Source organism: Urocitellus parryii, chromosome 8 (genome assembly GCF_045843805.1).
Source record: "Urocitellus parryii isolate mUroPar1 chromosome 8, mUroPar1.hap1, whole genome shotgun sequence".
Classification (NCBI taxonomy): Eukaryota; Metazoa; Chordata; class Mammalia; order Rodentia; family Sciuridae; genus Urocitellus; species Urocitellus parryii.
The window spans coordinates 47624265-47634630 of NC_135538.1; the positions used below are offsets into that span (position 1 = coordinate 47624265).

The 10366-nt window shown below is 32.9% G+C and overlaps 1 non-coding gene across 1 annotated transcript; it reads right to left on the reverse strand.

Annotated features, from left to right (window-relative positions):
• Nucleotides 1–9901: 9901 nt before the first annotated feature.
• Nucleotides 9902–10005, reverse strand: LOC113187340 (U6 spliceosomal RNA). The gene has a single exon (XR_003301406.2). It is a non-coding gene; the product is annotated as a U6 spliceosomal RNA (small nuclear RNA).
• Nucleotides 10006–10366: the final 361 nt, after the last annotated feature.

The following is a 10366-nucleotide window of genomic DNA, read 5'->3' on the forward strand; positions in this document are numbered from 1 at the left end:
GGAGGATAGACATTTCACCTTAAAAAGCTATTAGACCTATAGGACTGTGTTCTCCAGATTTTCCAGGTCAGTTGTTGTTCAAATGTCATTAGGTTAATGCAGAATACAGAAACTATTCCATTCACCCTAGAGAACTTGTGAGCAGTGTGAGGAGTATTTATGGAAGTGCTGGATTGGGTGTAAGAATGCAGTTTTTTTTAAAAAAATATGTGCCACCAAATTAACTTATTTGAATTCAGTTTTAAAGTGAAAAATCAACAATTACTGCTAGAACATTTTTTGTTTCCTTTCTACTACAATTTCATCTATATAATATATATAATGGCAATGGTGATATTATACTAGAAAACAGTTTATTTTTCCCCAGATTTTCTCAACTAGAACCTATCCCCTTCTAATTTTTCTTATTTGTGTTTGTATAAAGAATTTTTCATCCTAACAGGAAATGTCTGTTGGGCTAGAGAGAGAGGCATGGGCTTTGGAAATATGAGCTTTTGCTCATGGATAGAAAAGAACAAGAACAAAAGGGGCAGATTATTAACCAGTTATGGTGGTTGGTGTCTGCAATGACAACCAGGTGATCTAGTGCATGAGGGCAAACCTAGGTGTAATTTGTCCAAAAAAATGTAATACGATAAAAAAAATGATACTCAATATTTGAAATTAAATGGAGGATAGATGTGAGATCCAAGACACCCATCCATTCAAAATAAGACAAGTGTTTGGAGATTGACAAGTACAATAAAGGACTGAAAAGTACTAGTCATGCTTCCAGCCATGTAGATATTAGTGCTTCGGTTGCAGAAGAGAATGAGAATAATCGACCATGTAATTAAGAGTAGGTAGAGACCTAGCAGTTATCTGAAATACAGTCACACTAGGTACTTGGATTTAGTCAATAAAAATAATTCTAGATGATTAGACATGATGGGGTAAAGTCACTGAAGGACCAAGTCATCATTTTACCTGGGAATTATGGGCTTGAACCGTATAGTTAGCCTCAGGAATCCTTGAAGGAAAAGCCTTATCAAATGTTAGCAGTAAGAGGAAATAGGAACCTATAGTTGCCAAATTTATGATAAGTAGGCATTCAAACTGAATAAACTGACTTAGTATCAGTAAGTATTGTTACTATTTTTTAAGTGATGGGATGTGCTCTAGTTAAGGTACTGAAAGTCCCCAATGGCCCTTGAATTAAAGGCTTGGTCCCTAGGGTAGTCCTATTGGTAGGTGGTGGAACTTTTATGAGGTGGGCCTAGTGGGAAGTCATTAGTTCACTGGTGACATGCCCTTGAAGGGGATAGTAGAACACTGGCCCCATTTTTTTTTTTCTGATCACAAAGTAAACAGTTTGGCTTTAACATGCTTCCTGACATGATATGCTGTTTCACGATAGACTTAAAGCACTGAGGCCAACTGACAAAGAACCAGAACCTCCGAAACTGTGAGCCAAAATGAACTTTTTTTCTTGACTAACACAGGATTAGATTCAAACAGTTGGATAACAGCAAAGGTGTTACGTGGAGCTCATATTTTTGCCTACTAATTATTATGCACCCATACCCTGGGCTACATTGAGAAAAGAAGAAAGTGAACATTCCCAACATACTTTCACATACATGTGAAAGACAAAAGAGAATTGAAGGAAAATAGGTAGAGTATAGGAAAGGGATCAGGGGAGGGAGGAGGGGAGAGAAAGGGGAAATACTAGGGATGATTGCCCAAACCATATTGTTATATTGCATGCATGTATGAGTATGTCACAATAAATTCCATCATTATGAACATTATGATCATCAATACAAAATATGGGAAAAAAAGAATCGTTGTGAAATGGAAATTCTTTAGTGCTTTGTGGAATTATAATGAGTAGATTACTGAAGCATTTTGTGTAGACAGACATCTAGATGTAGATTCAGTATTACATGCCCTTCAGAGAATTCAGAGAGATGACTCCTTTGTCTTCAAGGTGGGAGGCAAGCTGGATAAATGCACAGATTGCCCCATAAACCTGTCCCCTCAAAAATGCAAGATTATTTGTGGAATTAGGATTGAAGATGTCACGATGGGGGGAAAAAAGATTAAAACTTAAAGACCGGTGAAAAGAAGCTTAAGAGTCTAAGTTACAGTAGAACTGTGCACGGCTCTTTGAAGGTACTAAGCTCCAGAAAAATATGCTGACAGCAAGTGTGAAATGGGGACAAGCAGAAGCACATAAGAAGATAAAAATGCCAATTATAGGAACAAGTGATTTGAAAGGGGATTAAACTAAAATATAAAGAGCAGAGGGATTTGTGTACCTCAGGTGGATGGAGAAAATTATGAGAGATTTTCCCCCTAATTTGTCAACTGAAATAAAGGATAGGCTGTTATGGGCACATCAGATACAAATAATCAGTGTGTTTGAGTTCTCAGTTCAGGTGTTTGTGGATGATCATCCTACCATTAAAAGCTAAGGCAGTTTTCAAATTCCATTTCCTTGTTGGTCTGCGAGGAGGTCAGGCAATTTTATAAGTTTTTTTTTTTGGTTTCTATTTTGCATGCTTCATATTTACACAAAGATTTGCTGAAAGTATTCCCAGAAAATTTCAAATCAAGTTAAGAGTACCAAGTGATGAAATAAGACTCACTTCATTCAGTTAATATTTATGGAGTGACTAGACAATGTGGACCACATTTTGAGCTATCCTGCCTAAAACAGTAGTTATTGGCCCATGTGATTATTTAAATTAGAATTTAAACTGATTAAAATTAAATCAGCTTAGGAATTTAGTTCTTTAACTAGTCACATTACAAGTGCTTATGACCCACTGTGGGTAGTGGCTACCAGGCTGGAGATGTTCAGAGAACATTTACATGTTTTCAGACAGTTCTAATAGATAGCATTTGGGGTGAATATGGTTTTATCTGAAGAGCAGTGGAAAGTCACAACCAGCCTTTAAGTTTAGAGTGATATAATTGGCATGGATTTTTAAGTGGCTATAGAATAGAGACAGGTTTGACTGGGAAAGGCAAATAGTGTCCAGCAAAGAGAATATGACAGGCGGGAATGACAGGAATAGACAGAGTTGTGTGGTTTTTAGGAGTTTTTAATGAGGGGAAAAAATAGTCAAGACTTAGGGATAGATAAAATTTGAAAATTGAAGTTTTTGGTATTTCTGGGCAGTGATGTCATTATAAGAAAGAACAATGGGACAGGACCATAACTATGGAGGGATTTGTCTAAGGTGTCTGAGCAATTAAAGCAATGAAGACAGTCACAGCCAGGTGAACCACAAGCTTTAGGTAGATCTCTAAGATGTTCAATATGGAATTCCAATTCCTGCCTTTGAAATAAAAAATCAATGCAAAGTATAGTCACACCATTTGTGTCTTCATACATGTACTTAGGGTAATGATATACAACCAGAGATATGAAAAATTGTGCTCTATATGTGTCATATGAACTGTAATGCATTCTGCCGTCATATATAACAAATTATATATAACAAATTACAATGAAAAAAATTAGAACAGCTCAATTTAGGAAAGTCAGGAAAAAAATCAAAGCAATAACAAATAAAAACAAAAAATGTCTGCTTACTTCCTTCTTCCTGCTTTGTTTTCCCTATTGTTCTTACTTTCTTCTCTTCCTTACTTCCTGGTCCATTGCAATTTGATCCATTTAATAGACTGCAGTTTAGAAAAAGTTAGTTTGGGTCATCTTCCTTGTACTAAGAGCTGTACTTTTGACTGACTTGAAGCATAACCAGCTCTTGGAGTGTTAAATGGGACAGCGGCAAGTTCACACCCATCATTTTCTAGATGTAAAGTCCAAATGCTAGGGGCTTTCTTTGATTTGCTGACTAATGGCAAAGATAGTTGTCGGGTGCATTCTGTTGTTTTCTTCTTACATCAGATTGCTTCCCTAGGCTGAGAAAGAGGCTTTTTCGGGTTTAAAACTAGTGCAGTAAGCTGATGTATAAGAAATATCTATGGAGCTGCCTCGCCCAAAGGCTTGGGTACAGACCTGTGCTTGATAATGGACAAGAAAGAAGCTCACTACATTTCTTGGCACTACGTCAAAAGCATAATCCTTCAACACTTCTTGATACTATAGCTGCATGTTTTGATGGTATCTTTGAGTCGCTTGGAGAATTTCAAAGTAGTTTTAAATTTCCTCAGTCACACAAAGCTTGTTAAGTCTGCTGAATGTCTATGATACTGTGAAGACACTGTTGGTAATACAAAGAGCTCACATACTTGAAACAGTTTTCAGAGCACAAATTCAGCATTTCTTGTTTATATAATATATTTTCTGATATTTTACTGTGTTCACTCTCTGTTATTTTTATCTGCGTAGATATATTCAAAAAATTCTATTGGAGACCAATATTTTCTTAGTGTGAGTGTAAGATACAGTTTACCTACCTGGATAATAATTTCTCAAAAATATAATTTAAGACCATTAATCATACAGAAAACAAAATTTTCAAACCCATTTTAAAGGAAGAGAAATCTATGCTGAATTTAAAGCAAACATTTTTTTTACTTCAAGATATCTTTATTAAAATTCCATTTCTTTTTAGGAAACAGAATACACATTGAGTACTGTATTAAAAATTGAGACTAATCCTTTCATAAGTACTTAAGGCTTTTGGCATTTGTCTAAATAATCTGCTTTACAATCTGGTGACATGAAAAACGTTGCCTCTTCTTTTTGAAAATTGAAAAGATTAAAAAATGTAGGCAAATTGAATTCATACTATCTGGTAAGAAATTAGTTGACAAAAGCTAGGAGAAGAGTTAATGTTTCTTTTGAAAATTAATTAAGGATTATACTAGAAATACATTTCTTTGATCAGCACTGTAAATATATGCAAATCAGTTGTGACTAAAAGTTATTGTATAGTTATAATATTTTCTTAGGATTCTAGGAATAAATGAACAGTGTTGATTGACAATGAACTGACAATGAACTTTATGTCATCAGTCACTGACAAACTAGATTTCATCCCCAAATATTTTACTTGTAATAAATATCAAGGCTAGACTTACCTTTCTTAGCTATTCCTACAGCATTTAAAGATAAAATAAAATTTTTAGAAATTAAGATTAAGATAATTGGACCTTATCAATTCTCTCTTCCTTTCTAATTGACAAATAAAATATGTATACATAATGGAGATGGCTAAATCAAGCATAACCTCACATATATATCATTTTTGTCATGAGTACACAAAATTTAGCCCCAGCTATTTTCAACTATACAATACATTATTATTAACCATAGTCACTATGTTATATAATAGATCTGTTGAACTTATTCCTCCTGTTTATAAGACATTTTATATCCTCTGGCTAATATCTTCTACTTCTTTAGTCATTGGTAACCACCACTCTCTTCTCTCTGCTTCTGAATTCTATTTTTAAAACGATACCACATATGTGTGAAAAGCCGAGTGTTTTTTTTTTTTTTTTTTTTTTTTTTTAGTGCTTGACTTACTTCACTTAACACAAAGTCCACCAGGTTTATCTATCTTGTTACAAAGGACAGGATTTTTTTAAATTGTTCTTATTTCTAATTTGAGCCCAATATTATAGTTTTAGTATGGCAGATTGAACAGATGAGGGATAAAATGAAAAATTTCAGCTCTTGGTGTAGAGGTAAAAAATACTATGTCTTGTTATCTTTTCCAATTTTGATGTAAATGAGAAAAAAATGTCATCATGGAAATCGCTTACTATTATATCAATTTTATACAGACTTGACCTTGACCACAGAAACATGCTTTGAAAAGTTGAAATGTACCCAGCTAAGTAATATACATTAGTCATTAACATTAACTCAATTTTCAGATAAATAATAAATCTCTTTTGATTTTATAGCTAGAAGTTAATCCAGTAGAGTGGTTATCATCAACTCCAAGCCTTTTGGGGTTTTTAATTGTTCTACTCAAATGAAAACCTTTATGCCAGCTTTTGTTATCACCTAATTAATTCTCAAACCAATTAAGATAAAATCATACATAATAATTTCCTACTTATTACTAAGTATATAAAATTTGCCTCCATCACTTGGTTCTTTTGACCCACCATTGACAACTCCTGATTAGTGGAGCTCCAGTACTCTGTGCTTCTTTGCTCATTAGCATTAATGGACATTTGGAAAAAGACACCCACTTCAATTTGCTAATTCAAATTACACCGAACATTCCCTACAATCAGAGTAGCTTTATAATTGTTTGTCTTTGAGTACCAGACTTTACATTATTTGTTTGTTTTTAACATCACTGCTGCTTGAGAACAATAGGCTACTAAAACAATGTGAAATGATTAATTTGAAGATTGGCTGGTTATCACTTTTGTTCACAAAACCTTCTGAGACTAACAACATAAATGTCAGAAGTAACTATTATTTTTATGTTTGTAATATCAAGGAGTGCAAATAATGTTTCCCAATATTTTTGACTTAGGTAATTGACTGTTTTTTAAATTCTAGACAATCTACTATTTAAAAATACTCATATTTAAAATATTCATTCCTATATTTTTTTAAAAAAAATTGAGTATTTTTAGCTAACATATTTAAGAAAACCCCCAGAATTGTACATATTAAGGGACTACCAAGTGATTTTTCAATACATGCAAGTACTCTGGGATAGTATTATGAAAAAAGTCTCAAATTGTGTTTGACTATATTGTGCTCTTTCGAAAAAACATTTTCAATAAGCACAAGCACTATGTAAATTTAAATTTATTGCAACATTATTGTGAAATTTAGTGTTCATATATTTTTGCCATCTGGATTTAAAAATAATTAGTCAAGTTTATTTCAGAAAATTAGGGCATTTATGCTTTACTCATACAAGTGAATTCAGCTAAAGTATTTTATCTATCTATCTATCTATCTATCTATCTATCTATCTATCTATCTATTTTATTGGGGATTGAACTCAGGGTGCTTTAGCACTCCTGTGATAAGTCCCCAGTCCTTTTTAATTTTATTTTGAGATAGGGTCTTGCTAAATTGTTTAGGGCCTCACTAAATTGTTGAGGCTGACCTCTAAATTATGATTCTCCTGTCTCAACTTCCCGAGTCACTGAAATTATAGTCATGTGTCATTATACCTAGCCCAGTTAAAGTATTTTAAAGAAAAAAGTATTTTTAACCATATAATAAATTAATTGCTGTTCATACAAAATTCTGGGGGTAAACCCTACATGTATTATCTATTTGAAATTAATTTATATGCATGAACATCTGAAATGTCAATAAATTAACTCATTTCATATGTGTTTTTATAAAATATCATTAATATAATATTTCTTAATTCTCATTATACCTGCATATAAACTAGGACACAATATCCATTGTTCCTTTATACTTTTCCTAATGAATATAATAATAGCTACTAAAGCAGTGTTTTCCAATTTTGATATTAAAAGTTGCTAATTAAGATATTAAAGACAATTCTCTTATTTTCTTAAACAAGTTCATTTAAGATATTTTATGGAAGGTTTGTGAATTGGCTTAAAGAAGGATATATCTTAAAAATGTCATCTTTCAAACTATTATATTCTTGCTTCATATTGTATACAAAGCATTTATATAATTGTAATGTGATAGTTAACAGTAAAATTTCTTTGGTTGAATACTGCCTACAAACAAGTTCTGTTCCAGCTCTGTTTCCTTTTTTATACCAGAGGTAAATCTGATTAGAGGATTATGTCCTGGGTCACCAATCATGCAAATATTAGAAGTTTGGATAACCCAATTCATCTAAGAAATCAGTCAGGTGTTAGTGGCAAGGTAAATTCACACAGTCTTAATAATTAATAGGACATGGAGTGAAAAAATGGGTTGAAACAATAGAACCTACAAATGAAAGGTAGCCTCTATCTCCTCAGAGATGAATTAACTCAATAAATTAACAAGAAGACAAGAAGAACATCTGTTTAGAGGTGAAGAGTTAGGTATGGTTGGGGAAAATGAGAACCATGGAATAGATATTTAAGTTTTAGTTGTGGGGGTTGTGACTATAACTCAGTGGTAAAGTGGATGTTTAACATGTTCTAGGACTTGCGTTTGATCTCCAGGACTATATATACACACACATACCAAAAATATTGTGTTCTTTAAACAATATTACTTTCAGGTAATAAAAAATTTCTTTCTTAATTTTATGAAATGTTAGCATATATTTTAAATATATGCTGCTAGATTGATCTTTTCTTTTTCCTGAATTGGATAAGAAAATAAATGAGTCAGTTGGACTGAGTAGATAAGTAGGAACTTACACAATTCAAAAGAAATTCAGGTAGCATTTCTTAACACCAAGTAAAGATAAAATATAAAACAGAATGTCAACAATATCTACAGAGGCAGAAATCATAAACCAATCTTAGACAGCTGGGCAGATGTTCAGAAAAAGAAATCCAGAGTCCTAAGTTGCCAGGGAATGCTGATTGTTAACAGTGACTTTTATTTACTTTTGATTTAACTTTGATCAACTTAGAAGAGAAGGCATTATTCTTTGAGTAAACTATATCTGAATGTGCAGACTTTTCCCACCTGGAAACACTGCATGTACAAAGACATTTATAAATTTCTTGAATACTGTTTCTGATTAGCAAGTGATCTTTAAAGCTCCTTCCTCTGCAGAGTAGCAACATGTTTATATGCCTTCATCAGTGGTTGCCATTTAAAAAGCTTTCTTTCTTTCTTTTTTAAAAATGTGTGCTCACATCTTTATTTTGACTTTACTTTAAATAATATTTTTTACTGGACATAAAATTTTACATTTACAATTTTTTTAAAACTTTGAATGTATTACTTGGCTGTATATCTCTTATTCTTTTTTGTGTGTATTCTTTTTTAAAATTTATTTATTTATTTTAATTAGGTATATATGATAGCAGAATGCATTTTGGTTCATTGTACACAGTTGCAGCACAGCTTTTCATTTCCCTGGTTGTACAGGTTGTAGTGTTGCACCATATATGCAGACATACATCTTTCCTGCCTCCATACCCCCTCCCCTCTTCTCCCTTCCCTTTTCTCCAAAGTTCCTGCATTTTTCCCATTCCCTAACCCATTACAGATCAGCATCCACTTATCAGAGAGAATATTCAGTTTTTTTTTGGGGGGGGGGTGGGATTGGCTTACTTCACTTAATATGATATTCTCCAACTCTGTCCATTTACCTGAAAATGCCATAATTTTATTGTCTTTTAATGCTGAGTAATATTCCATTGTGTATATATACCACAGTTTTGCTTATCCATTCATCTATTGAAGGATATCTAGGTTGCTTCCACTGTTTAGCTATGTGAATTGAGCTGCTATAAACATTGATATGACTATGTCCCTGTAATATGCTGATTTTAAGTCCTTTGGGTATAGACCGAGGAGTGGGATAGCTGGGTCAAATGGTGGTTCCATTCCATGTTTTCTAAGGAATCTCCATACTGTTTTCCAGAGTGGTTAAACCAATTTGCAGTCCCACCTGCAGTGTATGAATGTGCCTTTTGCCGGGAATCCTCACCAACACTTATTGCTGTTTGTATTCTTGATAACTGCCATTCTGACTGGAGTGAGATGAAATTTTAGAGTAGTTTTAATTTGCATTTCTCTTATTACTAGAGATGTCGAACTTTCTTTCATATATTTGTTGATCAATTTTATATCTTCTTCTGAGAAGTGTATGTTCAGCTCCTTGGCCCATTTATTGATTTTTTTTTTTGGTGTTATTTTTTTTTTTTTGAGTTCTTTATAAATCCTGGAGATTAGTGCTCTATCTGATGTGTGTGTGGCAAACATTTGCTCCCAAAATGTAGACTTTGTCTTCACCTCATTGATTGTTTCTTTTGCTGAGAAGAAGCTTTTTAGTTTGAATCCATACCATTTATTAATTCTTGAAAAAATATGGAATGCTTCACAAATTTGCATGCCATTCTTGTTTAGGGACCATGCTAATCTTTCTCTGTATAGTTCCAATTTTAGTATATGTGCTGCCAAAGCAAACATTTAAAGCTTTCTTATTCAGCATTGAAAATGAAGAGTTTCTATATTTAATTTGGTATCATAGCTTTGATAATTTATTATCCAAGTTTATTTAGAGCAGCCTAAGAAGCTGAAAAAGAAATGTCCCACTGGTAAGATTACTTTACTGGCATTACAAAATTCTAGACATTAAAGAAAACTAAAGAATATTTAATTTCTGACTCCTTGTGTGTGTTTAGGCTATTTTCCTGTATTGAATAAGAGTTCAAAAACATTAATTTTTCCTTGAAAATTTATAAAGTCTGAGCAATGGTTGAATGTCTTTGAAAAATTAAAAATTACAATTTCATCACCATATCTTTTGAGAGGTAACTGCAGACT